Here is a 21,162-nt window from a genome sequence, read left to right on the forward strand (position 1 = left end):
CCTAATGAGACTTAATGCAGCAAAACCGCCCTTCTTGTTCTAGAGCATGGGACACTGTAGTTTTCTAGCTGCTGCCTCCACAGTCCTGTCAGCCCAGTGCTGTGCCCTGCTGTAGGATGCCTGCTTTCCAGCTATGGGGCACGTCTTGGAGAGCAGAGCTCTCATTTACCTACTATCGGGATGTGATCCTTTTAACCTGGCCCAGGTGAGAGCTGTCACCATGGAAATCAATGCGCTACAGGATGCTCTCCATACCGCTGTACTGATCACTGGAGTGGGATACTGTAAAAGTTCTTTGGAAATACTATATATGAGATATTTTGTCTCTCTCAAGGGCACTGGTAGGGCTAGACTTTCAATATGTTAGCTATAACATCCCTAGATATTTGTACTCCTATTTCCCTCATTGGTACCCTTAGACCAAAGTGCACTCATGTCCAGCATTATTGCAACTCATCACCTTCTTATTGTGGAGCTGAGGTGCAACATCAGAGATGGTAGTGGATGTTCAGGATGCTGCCTGGTGGCATGCAGATGCAGGGATAGTGGGCTGGGCTGAGAGCACACAAGGTACACGCAGGGCAGGAGACACAGGGACAGCTGAGGCAGCGTTTGGGACAGCAGCACCCAGACATTTCTGTTGGTAACCCCACTTCTCCCTGCTCACACTCCAGACCCATAGAAACCCTGGCTGGCCTTCACAGGAGTGCTCCGCCCCTGCTGGGGATCGGGGAGCTGGGCTAGGGATTGCTATTTTATCAGAGGAAAGAGATTGTGTAAACAACCTGGGCAGAAATGGGAGAAACCAACACATTTTTTAATGGCCTTGTCAAACGGACTATCCCATCAGCACGTCTGCCCCAGAGCTCAGGGCACTGCATCTGTCCTGTCATGCTGAGGACTCTCCCAGTGGGTCCAAGGTACAGACACCTTCTGCCTGGAGCTTGTTCTCGCCCTGCACCACCCAAACACACTGAGGAAGGAGATGAGAGGTTCAGAGGCAGATTCTGATTGCTATGTAGTGGCTGTCTCCCATTCTCCCTTGTCTCCAGCTGCAGCATCCTTGGTGGAACTGGGTAATGTCTCAGCCACTCTCTCCCCTAACACATCTTGCAATCTCCTGAAAAATCATGTCATGTGATCCCTCACACAGCACGACATGCTTGCAGGTGACTAACCTGTATTTTACAGTTGGAGAAGAAGGTTGGACTAGATGACCTCTGGAGGCCCAAACTACATGATACATGACTATGATTACAGCCACTGTTGCATACGTTACAAGAAAATGTAAGTGAAACAGTCATCTCAACCTATCCTAGTTTAATAAGAAAATCCTTGTCTACCTAGGAAAGTTTTTTAGAAAAAAATGAACAAATCAATGACAGCGGCATCAGTACCACACCCCGTCTGGGCAGGCAGCTGACATAAGTGTCTTTCCTTAGGTAAGCTTAAGGTAGGGTCTGTTCCCTTCATCCCAACATCCCTGTTTTGCCACAGGCACATGCCACATGCTGTGGTATGTGAGGCCATCAGACCAAAGGCTGGGGGGCACGGACTGAACCCTGTGGTGCCCCAGCCCCGAAGTTCCACCAACCACCAACATGGGCTGGGGGGGACCAGTGACTCACTGCTCTCTCTCTAAGCACTATCACGGGGCACAGGCAGCACAGTAGGCTGCTGGGGTAGTGAATCATATCCCTCACAAACCACAAAACATGACAGGAGGACACGTCTGGAGAAATCCCTGGAGAGATGCACTAACCTGCTGTGCAGCCCCCAGCATTCCCAAAGCTCGTGCCCCAGAAGAGGTTGTAGCTATGGGTGGCTGGAGACTGGTGTTGCCCTCCTGCTTGCCCACTCTTTGTGGGGATGTCCAGGCCATGGGGTCCCTCGTGGCTCTCCCCACAGTGGTGAGGGAACCGTTTCACTTGGGACCATGCTGGAGGGTGAGGAGCAGCTGAATGCTCTGGAAGCATCGCACCACTCTGTCGACGCAGAGACGCTGGTGACACAGGGACTCCTCAGCTGGGAAAGCATCTCTCAGGGCAGCAGAGGGTTCTAAAAGGGAGGCTGAAACAGCTTGGATGGCTGCAGGTTGCTGCAGCAAATTAAATATGATGAAACACAGTAGACAGCTTTATATGCTCTATTAACTGTATTAGACCTTCATATCGGAATAATTTATTGCCATATTCTACACAGCACAGGTGAAGCGCCAAACCTCCTCTGGTTCAGGTCCTTTCCAGAGGCCTTGGCGTAGAAGATACATCCAGTAGGACTTAGTAGGAGCTGGAAATTTATTCTGGAGGCTGTCCCAGCAATGTTAGAGGAGCAGCTGTAGCCCTTATTCCTAGTTGTCTTTTATCATGTTGGTGCTGCTGGTGCACTCAGTAGGAAATACCAATCCAAAACAGCGCTGAGGTTTCGTGGGGACTGTCCAGGAAGTTTTCCTCTCAACGACCATGTGAGAGGTACTCCATGTTCCAAAGCAGTTTGATTTGCTTCTCACCTAACAATCTGCCAGAGCAGCACTGGTTGTGGAGAAGATGACCTCCCACATACTCACGCTTGTGGAGTCATTGCCCACTTCATCCGTCGCTGAAGGGTGACAGACATGCCCCTGGGCTCAGTGCCTGCGGGAGGAAAATGAGGCAATTCAGAGGTTATTCACACTGGTCCCACTGCAGCGGCTGCAAGCAGGAATGTTTGTGCTGCTCCCCATGCTGCTCTGCATCCCAGATGTGCAGGCACTCACCTTTGATGGATGATTAATCTTGGATGAGCTTGCTAATGGCTCCAGTTATGTCGCTCATGAAAACGATCTTCGTGATTCCTGAAAGACCCCATTAACACTGCATTAGAATCCTGATGGCTTTCATTTACTGAATTATTTAATTATTTAATTTTTTTTAAACATATCAGGATACCTTCTAAGTCAAACGTGACCTCTTGGTCTTCTGTGAGAGGGGCTGACCTTGAGCATGCTTCAGCGGGCTGTTGCAGCCTTGCTTTTCTCTTCACACACACTCTCCCTACAGCACTCAGCCTTGTACCTTCAGAAAAAGGTGTTATTGAGGAAAGCAGCATGCTAAGTGGTTTTCTTTTTTGTGATTTATCCAAGTGCCTGTTTGCTCCCACATGCTGTGAGTGGATAATAGCAGTTCTCAATCAAAGTTAAAATTACTAATGCTCTTGTCTGTGGAAAATTTAGTGCAGAAATAAAAAAAAGGTTAATGATGCTGCTATACTACCGATCTTACTATGTATGGCCTGTCATATTTTCATCCCTGCACCCCTGTGCAGCATTATTGTATTTACTGGTTATTCTAGTCCATATCTTTGCTGAAACTGATGTAAGAAAACCGCATCTGATATTCTGCTAAGGTGGTGAAACTAGTGTGAAAAAAGCCATGTAAACAACAACAGAACAATGTTTTCTCAGACACTATCTACATCATCCAGTGACACTGACAATCCAACAGTATGCTGACAGTGATTAGCACAAAGAATTACTCTGTCCTCCTCTTGAACATATGTTTATAGAAGTAAATTTTGCCTACGTATCTCCTCAAAGCTGGAAGCTGTTGAAATTATTTTGCACAGGATGTTGGATTAGTCTGAAAAAAAATTTGAGCAACAACAGCAGCCACTCTTCCTTCACGTTATTGACACTTCAGTGTCTGCCTGCAGTTCTGACATACAAAGGCAATATACCATTACTTCTCTTTTTCTAATTGTGTTCACCCTATGATCTTTTGTGACTCATGGGTTATGACTACTTTTTAGTTCTAGTCTGCTACAATTCTTTTTGTCAGTCTAAAGGGCAGAGAGCTGATTCCTTTCACTTACAGATTCCAGTCTTCCACTGAACACATTTCATTTATGGGAACAGTGGAACTAGAAAATGGGACAGCATTAGAGTTTTATATATTCATGTACAAGGTCATTTTCAGTTGAGATAGACGAACTCTGATGGATTACACAGTGTCAAATTACATGCTTCAAATTATAGATACCAAATTACATGATGCAGTGATGGAGTGGTTTGGCCAAGTTACTGTAGGGTCCTTATCTGAAAGGGTCTTATCCCAGGTATCTGAAACGGCTGTTGGGTACTTAATCAAAAACAGTCTGGTTTGCAGTGGTTGTCAGCATGCATGGGTCACTGCCCGAATTGTTTCATCTGTATGGTAAGAGTAACTCAAATGATTGCTTGTTAGGTAGTCTGGGGTCAAGTCACCCTTTATCAAGGTGCCTGGTCTCTGACACACTGAAGCCTTCAGCAGATGAATGAAGCTATCCTCTGGCTGCCTTAGGCCCATCAAATACCCACAGTGAGAGCCCCATCAAATACTCCTAGTTCCTTGTGGTGCTTTAGAGAATGATTAGCAAATTGCAAAATTTACTCTTAAGATACAGTTCTGTCCAAGGATTGTCCTCCCCTATGTCCTGGATGTCTTCAGTGTGCCCTTGTGTACTGTTCCCTGTGCTACATCGGAGCTTTGTTGTCACGCTGGCTCCTGTTCACAGACATGCAGACACATGTCCTCTGGAGATCACCCTGTACCTTCTTTCACAGGTCTAATACAAAACTCTTGGCATCTAGTGGAAAGATTTCCATTTCCCCCCAAATTTTGGAAGAATCGCTCCCAAATCCCCCGATCCCAATTTTCTCAAGACTCCACATTTGCTGAAGTCTTGCTGCAACACAACCCCAAATTCAGAATGTCTTAAGCACAAGCCTAACATGAAATATGACAACACTTCCAGAGGCAGCTGCTGAGGCTGTTCCCATGATGAAGACGAGACACGTATTTATTTCCCGGTGAATCACCCTCGACGATTGCCTGCGTGCGGCCAGCACGCGCGCGGCTCAGGGGCCAAGTGTGCAAGGTGCTGCCCTAACAGACAAGCCACGGCTCCTTCCCAGAGACCTTGCAGTTCTGGGTGTGCTTGCCTTAGGAGGCAAGAGGGGAGCTAATTTAATGCATGTGATCAGGCAGCCCTAAGACACTCCTTGCCTTAATTATATTTGCACAGGAATAAAAAGGAGTAGAAGGAAAACTCTGCTATTATCAGCACAGCTTGACATTCCCAGTGCATTAGCACATGAAACGATCTGGTGACAGAGTAAATAAGACATGAATTACTTTTTAAAAGCTTTTACAACAAATGCCAAGATGCTTCCATCTCAAAGGTGACCTGTAATTGTTAACAATTCGCGAAAACAACCACATCAATGAAAAAGAGGGTTACAATAAAATTATTACTAATGCTTCAAATAATTGAGTTAAAGTATTCAGCACAACTGGCTTCAAATATTCCTTTTCATTTTCAGCTGAGCCCTAGGACAACTGGGCTGCCTGTACAGTCTCCACAGGAGCCCCCCGCTTTTGCAGAGGCAGCGCAGCTTCCCTGCTGACCCCAACAGCCTGAGGGCCCTTTGGGAACCCCCAGCTTCCCAGCTCCTGGATGCCCCACAGGCTGCAGCTGGATGTCACCCAGCTGTGGCAGTCACGCCCTCACTGTAGCTTGTCTCCATGTCCCAACAGTGAATGAATTATATCCCGCCGCCTCTCAAGGTGTCGCTTGGGCAAGGAGCTGGCAACCTGCCGTGGAGGTCTAGCTGGCAAGCCCGGGTGGGCAGGAACCGGCCACGTCGGGGTGCGGTGGTCTGCGAGACGGCTACTGTGGCCAGGGGCACTGGCAGCAGCGCACGGCAGTCCCGTGGCGCTCTGGCTTAGAACTTCAGCAGCTCGATGGGATTTTTAAATAGCTTATTGCTGGCCTAACATTATATCCACCAAAGCCGGTAATTTATTTAATTTAAAACAGCTTTATTCAGAGATGTTTGCCCACAGAGTGGCCCAATCTGGAGGCACAGGAAAGGAGGTCACTTACAATTTATTTATTTATTTTTTCTGGTTATTTTCAGCAGTCTTCTATTCAAACTAACTTGGAGCTGTGCATAAAGGCTGATTATCAAACCTATTCTAGGGGATTTAGTCACACAGCTGTGCATCTAGGTCTCCTTAATCATGTTTCAACAGTCTCAAACACATGATGTTAAACTGGAGACGGGAATTTTGGACTACAGAGGGTGAAACGGAAGAGGGAGCACCACGGTTAGAAATTAAGCGCAGGTGTGACTTCTGCATAGGGCAACCAGCTGTGTGGTTGTTCCATGAATGGTACCACAGAGGAAGGACCTCCACGGCCTGAGAAAACCAAAACCTGGCGTAGCTGTCCCAGGCTCTGTTAAACTCCCCAAGCATCATGCACGGGGCAGCAGCACCGCTCTTAGAAATACAGCGCATCTTCCACCCGAGGAGTTTGGAATTTGACAGCTTTACACCTTTGTGTATAGCTCCGCTCAGAAGACCTGCTGCCCTGCAGGAGCAGGAGCTGCGGCCCCGGGCTGGCACGGTTTCCTGATCAAGCTGAAACCCACGCCGTGGAGCCACCCCTTCTCCCAGGGACCCAGCTTTACCAGGTTATTTTGACACGTTTTCTCTACCCTGAGGATTTTAACTTCACTGGTAACAATACCAGTTTTTTAGCTTGGAAACATTGTTGAGTTTCTTTGCAGACTCTTGCCAGCAAAGGAGGGGAAAAAGGGAAAAAAAAAAAAAAAGAAAAAAAAAGAAAAAAAAAAAGAAGGTTGATTTCCAGACACTTGAGAGTACTGGCATTGTTGAGGTGCTGAAGTCAATGCAAGGTATCAGCTGATAAGTGGGAGGCTTATGTTAAAAATCTCAAGGTAGCAATGACTTGAAGAGGCCTTCTCTCTTCTGATTACTACTGAGAAAGGATGATAGTACAGTGAACCTTGTTAAGATGTAATATTCCCAAAAGAGAATAATTGATGCTAACGCGGGTGTCAAACTGAAGATCTGAAAGGGACTAATTACTTTTTCTGCTAGGAATAACTTTCCATTTTGTCACTCCTTCAATACCTAAGCAATCCCATTAATCTCAAACATCTGAATCCCAGCTCCTCTGCTTAATTTCTGCTGGGAATTGAGGGAAGTAGCAAAACCAGCCACACTGGAGCTTACAGTAACTGAATTTGATGTCCTTAAATCAGAAGAATGTGTCAAATCATTCTGGATAGTCTTTTATAGCTCATTTTTAAGGAGCATGCAGCTAGAAGAAAGCAGGCATCCATGGAGCAGGGTGTCTCATGGTGGGTGCTGGTTTGGCTGTGCACTGGTGGGACAGGGAGTGCGGGACCCTATCCCTGCACTCCTGCACGGGGCAGTGGGGACATGCATAGGGCTAAACCTGGGAGCTCAGAGGGAGGATGGCTCTGCTTGCTGGTGGGAAATTTCTCTCCCCTTCTGTCTCACTATCATTAGCTCATGACAGGGGGAATGTGCTCTCCCTCCAGCTTTCATACTGCTTATCTAGAGGTTTCTGTTTGGTCCTGGCTCCTATACTGAAGGAAAGCAGTTAACTACCTCCCTTGAGTGTCTTAGTCCATCAGCTCTGAAGCTCCAAGAAAAGCGCGTGTTCAGGCTGTTTGAAAGAGCATGGAGAGAAAGCATCACCTTGTGTTTCAAGAAAAAGCATCAGCTAGAAACAAAGGAGATTAGCACAACATCTGCACAATGCAGCTCTGCAGCATCCCAGTGATCTTCACTCACTCAATGTTTACTCTGCTCCGGAGCGCTTCTTTATGGCAGTGTGCCTCTTCCCTGATTATGTTGCAAAGAACGAGAGAGAAGCTCAACGAACAGTTTTCAGACAACATGCTACACAGGGCCTATAGCAAAAGAACAAGCAGTAATGGTTTTAAAATGAAGGAGGGTGGATTTAGATTAGATATTAGGAAGAAGTTATTTACCGTGAGGGTGGTGAGGCACTGGAACAGGTTTCCCAGAGCGGCTGTGGGTGCCCCATCCCTGGGAGTGCTCAGGGCCAGGCTGGACGGGGCTTGGAGCAACCTGGACTGGTGGAAGGTGGAAGGTGTCCCTGCGCGTGGCAGGGGGGTTGGAACTGGGTGATCTTTAAGGTTGCTTCCAACCCAACCCATTCTATTCTATGAACTTTGTCAGACTATTTAACATTGGCAAAGAAGAAATGTTTAATTGCTAAGAGCTGGGAGAAGTGATATTAAACAACATTTCATTGCTCTCCACAATAAAGCGGGAGTTTTGGCAGCCTTCTTGAAGAGCATGAAGATGCCACTTCAGTGATGATGCAGAAATGCAGGAGTCAAATCCCATTGGAAATACCGTGCTGCAAGGGACCTCCAGAGATGATGTGACCTGGCTCCTCGGTGAAGCAGAGCTAGCCAGAGCACCACTAGTCTGGGAGGGCAACCTGTGTCTCCTCTTAGCCAGGGCTGGGCTTTCAGGGGCAGTTCCCCCTGGGGATGATGAGGGTGAGCGGCCCTGCTGCTTGCCTACAAACAGTGACTAGGGGAAAATGAGAAAAATCCCACTTGAAGAATACTGGGATGGTTGAAAGTCCCACCAAAGCTAGAATTCTGGAAAGGAGGAAGAAATCAGAACTGACTGAGGTCTCTGCCCTCTGTCCAGCATCCTGGAAAGACTCACTGCTCTGAGAAACCTCGAGAGTAGAAGAACCAGAGGCTTGTCCAACTGAAGTTCACCAGCAGGATTCCCTCCCTGAACCAAACCCAGACCCTTTCCCTGGTGTAGTCCCAGAAGCAGTATATATAAGAGCAATACTTTCTAGTAACTGAAATAGTAACCATTAAACAAAAAGCTGATGCTAAGTATTTCCTACTTGGGAGGACACTAACATTGTTCACAAGTGCCATTAGAAGAACAGTGCTCACATTTGATCCCCACCAGCACCACAGGACAAGGCTTTCTCCTCAGCTAGGTTATGACTGGTACATGAAATGTCAGGAAAATGCAGGTTTTTGGAGTTACAGGAAGCATTTATCTTTGCCTAGATCACACTGATTTGGGGAGTCTACAGGTGAAGGTATAGAGATGTCTACATGATCAGAGGTGCTCCAGATCTTTCCAAAGGTGCTGGCTATATCCACTTGCAAATTCAGTGCAAAGTGCAATGCACGTGGGGATGAACATTAGCACAAGAAGGTTAACAATGGAGAATGACTGGAAGTAGGCACCTGTATCAACCTATCTGCCTAAACTGGTAACAAAGGATCAAATGTTCCCTGGAAATGGCTTCAAGGGAAAATTATGCCTAAATAAGCTGTCAAAATCAGCAGTTTGGGGTGCCACTTTGTAGCACACCTGACAGGCATGCAATACAAATTGAACACCAGTCTTGAGGGACCAAAGGAATTAGGTAGATAGACACCATTTTGGAGACCTACTAGCAGTCAGTCCAGGGAAGTTTCTAAAGACAATGTAAAGAAAAAACATTCTAGCATAAGTAAAAATTCAGACTGATTTTTCAGAGCAGTTTTCAAGATCACGCAGTATTGCTCAACCTTTTACTGCACGCAGTTTGAACCACACACGCAGGGTTTCTTGCCTCATGGAACAGCTTAAAGTATTCTACCTAATATGGCCCAAAATTAGATCAGCGTCGGTACTGCTGTACTAGACAGTGAAATTACTTAAAGGTTGTTAAAATGTCCATTGAGATATTTGTTGTTGAATCAACACTGTAAAAGCATTATGCTTAAAATAGTAAAAATAAAATTCCTTCCATGCTTTGCCTGCTGAAGATAACATTTTAAAAACATACTTTTATAAACCAGTTCCAGAGAAAACACATATTTTTCTGAGAACAGACAATGGTTTCAACAGTATCATGAATTAGATATATAGAGAAGAGACATATGCACCCAAAGCATAACTTTTTAAATAACTGTATCTTCCCCCCCTCCCCCCCCCCCCCCTTGACTAATGCCCATTGTGTGTCTGGTTAGAAAACAATAGCTTGGTTATGAAATAATAGAAATTTTATCCATGAAAATGCCACCCTCACATTAAAATCATCACACAGCTCACAGCAAGCTTTTCAGTTATAAATGTACCAATAAATAAAGACTATTTTAACCTTAGGAGAATGCCTTATTAGTTGATTACAAAAAAAAAAAAAAAATCCAACTAAGCTGCACTGTAAAAATTAAACCAAGAGATGAGATGAATGCTAGTCTCTGCATTTTTAACCTACCTTTACATTTTACTGTGTTCTTCAGAGGCTGAACTTTGGAAGTAACAGCCCTACTGCTTGCACCTTGCTGTTGGGCTACATGCTCCCTTACAGCTGGAGGTCCCAGCGGTCCCAGGGCACAGCTGCATGGCAGGGAAAAGCCACAAGCTCCCCATAGCCATACTGGGCTCCTTGGTGGCACAGGAGCTGGTCACACCCTGTGCACTTGTAAAGCATGGGAGAAGGACACAACTCTGTATTATTCCCTTTTGGGAAACTGTTTTAGTTAAGGATGCAAACTGTTTTCTCCCCATCATCTGGCTCTGGCTGCTCAGGAACCACCCTTTCCATCCCTGGGTTTTTTCAATCCTCTGACACCCAGGCAGAAGCACTGGCAAGGGACAGCCAGGGTGGATACAGCCATGGGGAGTAACGATGCTTGTCCCTGGTCACAAGCCTCACACAGTGGTGTTGAGTGGGGGCAGAAGATGGTGACGAACGCCAGTGCACCCACCCTGTCCATGGGAGAAAGCTATAGGATCATTTTCCGTGTGACACAGCCTGGATCTCACATACAGGGTGGGCAAAAACTCACTTCACATCTGAATAGGTTGGGAAAGAGCCTGCACTTGGGTCTGTTCACATTTGCTGAATTCCCCAAACTATAAAGGAACCAGGATAATAGCATTTTCCCTTAGAAAACTCCCTCAGCAACCAGAAAATAAAGAAATTTGGTTTAAGGGAAGCTAAACTTTTTAATAAGGCGTGGAAGACATTTAAGTAATATTTTCTTCCCTATCTGATTATATATTAATAATTCATTTATGTTCTCAGCAGTTCCCAGATATGTATTGGCTCCAGCGGGCATCTACAGTGCCCAAGGGATGTGGACAAAACCCAAAAGCACATGCACTGAATTTGTGTAGATAGCAGGGACTCAGGAAAATTGGCATGAATCTGTTCTTCCAATATAGTGCTGTGACTGGGCCAAGTTCTTACTTCTCCCCTGGACCTGCTCTCCAGACTTGCACGTACTCTAGATTTAAGCTTTCCTGGTAATGCAAAGCAGTGCCTTAACACGAGCCTCCAGCTCAGCTCCCTGCCCGCGCTCGGCTGTCCCGAGGGCTTGGCCAGCTTCTTCTCACCTGTTTTTTTGGTTGCTTTTCAGCAGCACCGGGCAGGGCTCTTTGCTAGCACTTATTAACAGGAACAGTTAACAGAAATGGCAGGATTCTAAGTTTCCAAACCCCCATGAGGTGCTTTTTGACAGCAAGCTAAAAAAGTTGCAAATACCTCCACCAGTAAATCCCAGTACACCCATCTTTCACCCACCCACATATCCAACTTGCCTGAAAGCAAGCTGTGCCTAAACTCCTTGTGTATGACTGATCTGGTTTTCTTTATGATATGGTTTTTCCTCCTGTGTGAGACACAGTATTTTCTGCTTTTGCTTTTTTAGCAAAGTGTTTCAAAATAGTTCCTCTGTTATCAAATACCTGGGAAAATAAGCAAGCTTCACATTTTTTAAGCATGCATTTGCTTTTAGCAGCTTAGTATAGACATTAAATCATAAGCCAGACCCTACACACAACAGCTATAGAAAACTGGTATTTTGACACTGAATACTGTGTCCTTTTGAAAGAGGCAATGGGACTACATTAGGCTGTTAAAAAGTGTCAACTGCCATTTAATATGAGACAGTTTCAGAGCAAATTTGGCATTGTTGCTGTTAATGAAGATTCCTCCCTCTTTCACAGACACTTCTGTGTCTACTAGAGAGAAGAGAAAGTCTGTGTTTGCCTCAAATTCTTCAGGACAGAGACCATCACAACCAGCAGGGTAAACGCAGGGTTTATTTCACTACTTTAATAATGATAAGAAAAACTTCATATAGAAATTCCCTAACTTTTGGTTCCAAACTTCTCCACAAGTGCAAGCCATCAGGACTGTAGTCCCTGCCCCCCACAGAAGACACAGCATTTTGGAGCCCTCAGATCCCACCGAGACTCAGCTAGGCAGCACCGTCCGACCTCAGATCTTCTGACACCAAGCTCCAAACACAAAATTGTAATGATTTGGGTAACGGCTATTTCTTGTACTAGAATAAGAATTTCCAACTATTTCTTCCTTCCTTTTTTTGTTTGCTTATTTTTTGGTTTGTTTTGTTCTCCTCTGTAAGAGGGGGACTTTTTCTTTTGCATTCATGTATTACCTGACACAACTGGAAAACAGACCACAGGTTTCCTGGTAGCAAAAGGCTCCAACAGCTAATGAGACCTCTGCCTGCCCCCTCCCTACGTCTCATGGGTTAGCTTTTCTGGGGACCCGTGGGAGGAATTCAAATATGGACAAGATGATTGCTGTTTTTCAGAGGAACACTGTGCGTTTTTAATGTGCCTGAAAGCTCTCCCAAGACTCAGCACGCAGATGTTGTGTGAAATGCAGCCCAGAGAAAGGCTCATACACATGCAGCAGGAAAGTGCAATTGTAACCCAGGTGAGTGCTCTATTCATACCAACCCCTAAAGCATAATTTGTCAAACTATTCAAGATATTCAGATCTTTGTTTCAGCCCAGGGAACAAAACCAGTGATGATCTGGGCTTTTAATTCAACAAGATAATGTCCAGTGTAATTTGATTTTTAGTTGTCTCTTACAGTGTGGAATTCACACTCACACTGCGCAAAGCATCTTTATCAAATATTTACAGCTCTGTGACACTGCTTGGCTAATCTGCGCTAGCCTATGAAAAATAACAGATACAAAGTCATTAGTCTCAGGAAAAAGGAAAAGATGGATACTTGACTTTCACAACCCAGGGAAACACAAATTTGCACAGAAAACCATCTGAGCAGCTGTACAGCGAGAGCTATGACAGCAAGCTCCGTCAGAGAGCTGGGTGCACAGACACACCCAGCCGGAATGCTTCACTCCAGTCAGAGCAGGCACGTGCTGCTCTGACCCTCACAGGTTTGGCAGAATCCATTGGGAAACACCTAGTAAATGTGAAGTACATGCGCCTGCTCGTGTGACCCATTTCAGACCTCACTCTTAATTTCCAGATTGAGTGCTAACTACCAAACCTAACCTATTTCAGCAGTTTGAGAAGCATTTTGTTTTGTTATTTCAGTGCTATAATGCAGCGTCTTGGTAAATGGATCAAAATTAAGTTATCGGCTGTATGAATGTGTGAATTGTGCCTGTGTATGACCATCACACACTGCCATGACTGGGTCTCACTGGGCAGCCAGCTTTGGGTTTGTGCCTTTAGACTTTTGGGGATGTTAAGACACAGCACAGATACAATTTTGCTAAGCTCCAAATATTTCTCCTCATGCGAAACTTCACACATGTGAGAAATGCTACTCAAAAGTATTACTGCAAAAACACAGTGGTGTTGATGGGAAGCTGTCCATTTCAAAACTAAGATTACCTATTTGACTGGCAGTCATTGCATGTTTGCAAGTCAGAGAGACACAGTTACAGCTCAACTGTCTACAAAACTCTCTCCAGGAGAAAACAGAAAGATTTTCATCAACAAAACACTTAAAGCAAGGCACAGAACATTCGATTCTGTGAAATACAGAATAGTGGAATTATCCTGGCAATTTACATGTGAACTCTGAGTCAGTGCGTTCAGGCAGGGAATAATTCCACATATGCATCCCTGATGAAACAGGATCATAAATCTGTTTCTGAATGGTATTTTTCACTTTATGTGCTTGGCTTAAAAATCTTCTCCTACAGGAAAGACACTCAGAGACAGAAGCAGCACAGTTCAAGAGAGTGTTTTGCTACATAGGCCTCCATTTGCATGCTCCTATGCTAGTTTGAAATGGGTATTCAAAATGAGTATTTCCAAAAAAAAAAAAAAAAAAGAAAAAAGAAACAGCAGGACAGGTAGCAATTACTTCTGAGGTTGCAGATAGCCTGACCTGCTTAATTAAAAAAAAAAAAAAAAAGTAAATCAGAAACAAGAATACCTTAATAGGAAAACCTATCTGATTTAGCTTGTGGGGAGGAATAAATGAATCTGAGAGTAAATAAATGTGTAGGTTGTTTGCTCTATAAATATCTTTGTTTCTTTTACTGCTTGTGCTGTAAATACAAAACAAAATCTCCTTTCCAAATAGATTTAAAAGGGTGGATCTGGAGCTGGTCAGTGTATTTGGGCTCTGGACTGGAACTGGAAAATGGTCAGATGCTGTTGCAGCACAGCCAGCTGCAGAAACGCCCAAAGACACAAAGAGGGTGTGTGGAGGGATGAGAAAGAGCCAGGGGTTCAGGCGGCCCTCGCCGGGACCAGGGCTGTCCAGCCTGGGGAACGGGATAAGCACTGTTCCCCTCCTAGGAAAGGCTCCACCAAAGAGATGCCGCTTTGCCCAAGATGTGGGTTCAGGAGGGGGATTCTCCCAGCCTTCCATAATTTCTAGCTCTCAAATGAGCATAAACAGGTAAATCAACTAGCAACATGACCAGAAGCTGTCATGTGATATCCCTCCAGGACAGGCAAACCTGGAAAGTCTTGCAGGACAAAAAGTGTAGTTCTGCAAGGGCTGGAGGTCTGGGTGCAGCCTGCTCCCTGCCAGGCTGAAGCCACAGCACTTGGCCAGATGTGTGACGGAGGAGGGTTTCTGGTGGCAGCAAACAAGTGGCAATGCTAGTCCCTGGCAGTACGCTGCTGTTTCCCAGCTTTTAAATCATACTTGGTGAGCTGCTGCTATCGTACCACTGTGTCTTTTGAGGATAACGCAGAGAATGCATGATGGTTCCAGGTGCTACCAAAAGCTCCTTCATTTTTAGGATCCCAGACGGACCCCTGGGAGGACATGGGTGACCCTCAGAGTCATTTTTGCTACAAGCTTCTGTGCCAGACGTAAATACTTGATCTGCCTCCTCCCGGTGGAGATGTCCCTTTGTGCCTTCCCACAAGAGCTGGGCTGGGCAGGGAAAGGTGCACCCCACACGCCCTTTGGGGAGGGAAGAGCAATGGGTGCTTATGGGTGACAGAGAAGAAAATCCTGGCAGTGGGCAGTGGAGTCCAGAGCAGAGACAGGAGCAGACATGAGTGGAGTCCAGAGCAGAGACAGGAGCAGACATGAGTGGAGTCCAGAGCAGAGACAGGAGCAGACATGTGCCCTGGCCCCAGCAGTGGGCAAGGAGCCTTCCCTGCAGGTCTGGGGGTAGCGGGCAGCCTCTGCACAGCCCAAGTGGCCGCCAGCTGGGCGAAAGGATCCGTAAAGGCAACAGAGGAGAACGGATGTTCAGAAAGCCTGGGCAGCAGCCACAGCCTTGGTGACTGCCATGTGTAAGACTAAGCCTTGTCTTTAAGAAGGTGGCCTTAATTTCAGCATTTCAGCTCCTTGTTCCTACTCGGGATGTGAAGAAGCAGTAACAAAAGGGGTAGTTCCGTGGGAGCAGAGGACTTAGATGTTGGGGCTAACCAATGTGCTTCTCTGGTTTCTTTTTTTATTTTTTTACAGCCCAAACCAGTTCTGTCCAACCTGACTTCACCGCCTCTGGAACTAAGGAAAAACATCCCTTTATAGTAGGGGATTGTAACTCCTTGTTAGGAAAGCGCCCATGCCAAGTCCTAGCCAAGCCCAGCATGTCTCACAACACCCTGCGACCCTTTCAGGGAGTACAGCTGCTACTGTGAATATGATGGAGTCTTCAGGAACAATTTCTCAGCAGTGCAGTGTTGTGGTTGCAGCGGGGCTCAAGCCCGTGCTGGCTGCAGCGGAGCGGGTAACTGCCTTCCTCTTGCAGCAGACTTTTATAGATCTGAAGCAGGACACACGAGTAGCCTTCAGATCATTCTTTTGTTTAAAGAACCCGATTAGTCTCCCTCAGACCACGTTTTTAAGCCCTTCCCTGCACCCTCACCAGGTTGCTGACACACGGAATGGTTGTGTCCTGGGTGGCAGAGTCCTCCAGCCAAGACTTCATCAAGGCTGAGCTGCAGGACCCAATCCTTCTACATGCAGTCCTCCCTGTGCAGCTCTGTGCGATGTCTGCCTTTCTCTCAGCACTGCTTTTTCCTGCAGAAGTGCTGTCAGGGGAGCTGCTTTCTGTCCTATGTTTGTCCAACAGATTATTCCCAGCTCAGCGTGATGCTTCCCCCCTGAACCCGCTCCTGCAGATCCCATCTCCGCTTTGCCTCAGTTACATTCGAACGCTGACCTCACCTGCTGAACTTCGCACCACAATGTCCCCCACAGAGCCCACATTTGTTACTGACAGGACTGTCAAGGGCACCAAATTAGCTATGTAAGAAGGTTCAGAAGGGCTAATCCACCAGCTGTTCGCAGAAGTAAAACCTTGGGTAGGTGGTTCACTTCACACAGGTCAAACCCATTGGATTTATGGGGGCTGCTCATAAGCAGCCGTATTTACATACTTGAGCCCGCAGAAAATAGGTGCTGGCCTTTTTAATATGCTGGTCACTTTATTAAGGAGAACCAGAATGATATTTTTGGTCAAGTTGTGCCAGGGATTAGATTGACAGACTTAATGTAATTAGATGGAGATGAATTTAGCCTAGTGACCTTTTTCTTTATCATGGTGTCTTCCCAGAGTTTGGACCCTTCAAATAGAGCTTTGAAAGGATTTAAGGCTTTTCTCACTGTTTGCTTTGAGATCTTTTCTCCCTTTTTAACATACAAGACTACTCCCTTTGTGTCCTCAAAGAGATCCTCACGTCTCAAACATATCACTCCTATAGAAAGGTTATATTAAATCAAAACCCCTCAGAAGGGTGCTACTGCCAGGTTGTCCTTCTACATATTGATGCGATTGCCAGCAATGGGCACCTGGACTTCAGCAGAAATACCAGGATCAGGAAAACATGAGATTTAATGCTGACATCCACTGTCTTTAGGTGGTCACTTGGTGAAGATGACAGGTTTTACAGGAAAAGAAAAAACAAAACAAACCACACAACCAAACAAAGCTTCAAGGCACATCAGCAACAGCAACAAGCTAAAGCTCAGTGCTGCTAAACCAACACTGCCTCTGCCTGAACGCTCCCGAAGTTGTCAAACAATACAAGCAAAAGCGCATCTTAACTTCTCCTGTAGGTCTTAAGGCAGGCATGCTTATCTGAAAAGAAAGGGAGGACACCGGAGGGTGCAGAGGATTTCAGCATACACAGGGCTCTGTCACCAGAGGAAAACCAGGGAACAGTTAAGCATAATTTTCTCTAATTTCATAAGAATCAAACAGCGCCTTGGAGAAGAATCAGGCTATTTGGAAATAAATGCTAATTTTTGGGCATCTTAATTTTATAATGTTCTTTTTTTTTTTTTTTTTTTATGCTGGAAAGTGCTCTGGTTCCTGACAATCATCTATGTATCTGGTGCCTGTAAATGAATCGCACATCATAGTTTTACTAAATAAAAGGCTCTGTGTGTTTGGTTTTATTAAATTGGGTAGGTCATATAAAAGCTGCCCTCCAGAGTCCCGAAGTTTGAGAGATGACTAAAACGCAAAGGTGGGCTGAAACCAGCCCACGATCATGGATGGCTGCTGGCTCTTGTGAGGTTGTGATCGATCTGCATTTCAAGACAGAGTCAAGAACAGCCCGCTGCATACTTACAGACCTCCTGAAAATCACTGGGAAAATCCACAGCACTGGTGATTTCCTAGTTCTTGCGCAGGGGGGCTGGCAATGCTGTTCAGTCAATGATTTCCCTAATTCCCTCTGCCTTGAACTTTTGAATGAGTACAATTCATGCAACTGAATGCTTCTCAGAGCAGTGCTTAAGCCCTGGTTTGGGAAAGCACACGAGCACGTTTGCCTTCAGCTGCTGAGCAATTCCACTGAAGCCCATGGCACCTAAGCCCTCACTTCAATTAAACAAACACTTGGCTGGTTGGAAGCTGAGGGAACTGGGGTTGTTTAGCCTGGAGAAAGAAGACTGAGGGGAGACCTTATCGCTCTCTACAGCTGCCTGAAAGGAGGTTGCAGGCAGGTGTCAGCCTCTTCTCCCAAGTAACAAGAGACAGAATGAGAGGAAATGGGCTCAAGTTGTGTCCAGGGAGGTTTAAATTCAGTATTAGGAAAAATTTCTTCCCTGAAAGGGGTGGTCAAGCATTGGAACAGGCTGCTCAGGGAAACTGTGGAGTCACCATCCTCGGAAGTATTTAAAAGACAGGCGGATGTGGTGCTTAGGGACATGGTTTAGTGGTGGCCTTGGCAGTGCTGGGTAAACAGTTGGATTCAATGGTCTTAAAGATCTTTTCCAACCTAAATGATTTTATGATTTGATTCTGTGTTTTTCTATGTGAAAGTAGCGCAGTTTCTGTATCATCAGAGTTGAAGACCTGGTGGTGTTTTTTTGTGTTGTTTTTTTTTTTAAACTTAGAGCCCTGGTTATTTTAATGCACGATTGCATACCAATTCCACCTTTGTTCTTTTGAAAAATGAGCATTTCAGGAATTTTTCAGTAAGATTCTCAGCCACCAGGGAATACACAGACAGAGATGAAACTATGAAACACTACGCTTTTATAGCTCATTATTTAAAGTGGACTCAAAGCATGGACTTTGTAAGGTTGGTTATAAACAAAATGAACCAGCCCTTTTGTCTGTCCATCATCTCTCGCTCTCTCTCTATACTGAAGGACCCCCCCAAGTCTGTGACCAAGGAAAGGTCTCTATTCCACCTGATGCACATTTTGGGTTACAGGGACTAACAGGTAGATGGACAACAGCTGTATTTCATGCCCCCGGAGGACCAGTCCTGAAGCACAATCTACCCTGTACAGTGCTGAGAACGACTACTATCACACCCTGTGCATCATTCCACCACCCAGCCCCCATCCAGGCATGGGAAAGCCAAGGGCACAGACCTGCCCTTCCCCTTGAAAGAAGGGGTGAGGGAGTTTAGAGGCGACTTCAGCATCACGAGCAGTGAGCGGGGATGCCCGAACAGCCCGGGAAAACCCGTTGCTGACCGGGACCCCAGAACCGCTGGGCGCTGCGGGGTAGCCCCGCTCGGCGGGACGCCCGTCCCCCACCCTGGCTCCGAGCTTCCCACCGGGACCGCAGCCCCCAAGGAGGGACTCGCAGCCCACAAGGACCCCCCCCGGGATGCCGACGGGAACCGTCTCCAGCTCACGGTGGAAAACTCAGGAGTACCTGTAACGGCGCCAGCCCGCTGCCTGCCCACCCCTCCGGGAACGTGTTTCCCCCTTGCAGCCCGCCCGTCCCTCCGGGGCAGCACCCACCCACCCACCCACCACTCCCGGGGACCCCCGCACCCCTTCCCTCCTCCCGCCGCCTCGGGCGCTCACCTGTGCTCCGGCGGCAGCGGCTCCTATCGCCCCCCGGACTGGGGTGGGCTGGGCTGGGTCGGATCGGGCCGGGCCCCACCGCCTCTCCTCGGCGCGGCGGCCGCCAAGTGCGGCGCTGCCCCCCGGCAGTGGGATTTATCGGCGGCAGCGGGCGGGAGGGACGCGCCGTGCGGAGCCACTTCGGGGCGCGCCGCGCTGCGGGCAGCGCCCGCTGCCTTTCCCGCCCCCCTGGGCGGGGGGAGCCGGCGGGGCCGGGCCGGGGGAGGATGCGGCGGCTCCGGGACACAGCACCGCCCCCCCGCCGCGCCCACCAGGGGGCACCGCCGCCCGCCGCCGGCTCCGGGCACCGGCAGGGCGAGGAGCGCGGGGGTCCCGGTCCCGGTCCCGGCCCCGTCCCGCCGCCGCCGCTCGGGCCGAGCCGCCGCCTCCCCCCGCCGGCGCGGCGCCGCGGCCGCCGCTGCTCAGGCACGACCCCTGCCGCTCCCGGGGATGCGCGGGGGCTGGAACCGCGCCGGGGGCTGCCCTTCCCCGCGGGGGCGGGGGCGCTGGAAGCCGCAGCGCTGCGCGGAGCCGCTCCCGGGTGGAGCCCGGGCTGCCCGGGCGCGGCAGCCGCGCGGAGGGGGGTGTGTGCGCGGGCAGAGCCCCCCGAGGGCTGGTACCTGCAGGTCTGGGCGTCGGGGACCCTCTGGAAACCGGGAGAACATGCCTGGGGCTCTGCCCTCTCCTCGCAGCCCGTCCCTAAGCGCCCCTCGCCGCCCGGTGCCGGAGCAGGCGGGGGGCAGTGGTCAGAGCCATGTGGCTTGGCGAGCTTGTTCTGCGGCTGTAACGTTGCATCCACGCTGGCTGAAGACACAGGAGTGAAAGTCACTCAGTCCTGCGTTGTATGCCCAGTGCAGAGTGATATATACCCTATGGAAGTATTATGTAGACCAGGGGTCCTCAAACTACGGCCCCCCAGGGTCCTCAGTCCGGCCCCCGGTATTTACAGACCCCCCGCCCACCCCCGCCGAGGCTTGGGGGAAACCAAGCAGCCGCAGATGGCTGCCTGCCACTTCATCCGCGCACCGGCCCCCTGGTTAAAAAGTTTGAGGACCCTTGATGTAGACAGTTCAGATGCCATCAACGACTCAACATCAAGTGACTTTTCCCTCTGAGAATGATGTAATTTCTACTAGCAATGCCTATTTCGTCAAATGCGACTTTGATGATGTATTTTCTGCCGAAATAGATAGGATGGAAGCTTCCCTACATATCAAACAAGTTGGATAAAAATGGCACGTGAGAGTCTTAGAAGTTTTCTGCTTTTCTAGGGCAGTATGGATGCGTGGAATGCAAGAAAACCAAGAAGTGGAAGAGTGGTAGTAAAAGCACCTCAGTTTTACAGCTTTAGAAACTTTTGTTTACATGTGGAGTGCTGCTGGTTTAAAATTTCCTAAACTAAGGCTCTTTTCCTTTACTGAAAGAACAGAGCAAGGAAAGGGGTCTTCTGTCCTGGTGCTTTCTGGTGAAATGTGTCCAAGGCTGCTGGAGGGCTCCGTGGTCTAAAATGACAGTGGAAGATGGCACAGACCAAGAAAAGCAAAATTCTCCAGCTCTCATTAACCACATGATAATACCCTTCTCAGATTTTGAATGACAAATGAGTGAGATTCCCAAGCACTTTTTATGGTCATCAGTGCCAAAGAGAATTTCTATCTCGGACTTTCTGCAGAGTTTCTGACATCTCGTACTTTCGTTTGGCGGTTAGAGGAGAGGGGAAA

General features: G+C 47.6%; 1 long non-coding RNA gene across 1 annotated transcript; it reads right to left on the minus strand.

Moving 5' to 3' along the window:
- Nucleotides 1-2,179: 2,179 nt before the first annotated feature.
- On the minus strand, nucleotides 2,180-19,579 carry LOC121090739. Its single transcript, XR_005828694.1, has 4 exons — nucleotides 19,403-19,579; nucleotides 2,928-3,053; nucleotides 2,756-2,833; nucleotides 2,180-2,633 (listed from the first exon to the last, which is right to left on the minus strand). It is a non-coding gene; the product is annotated as an uncharacterized LOC121090739 (long non-coding RNA).
- Between the last annotated feature and the right edge of the window lie 1,583 nt (nucleotides 19,580-21,162).

Source organism: Falco naumanni, chromosome 6 (assembly GCF_017639655.2).
Source record: "Falco naumanni isolate bFalNau1 chromosome 6, bFalNau1.pat, whole genome shotgun sequence".
Taxonomy (NCBI): Eukaryota; Metazoa; Chordata; class Aves; order Falconiformes; family Falconidae; genus Falco; species Falco naumanni.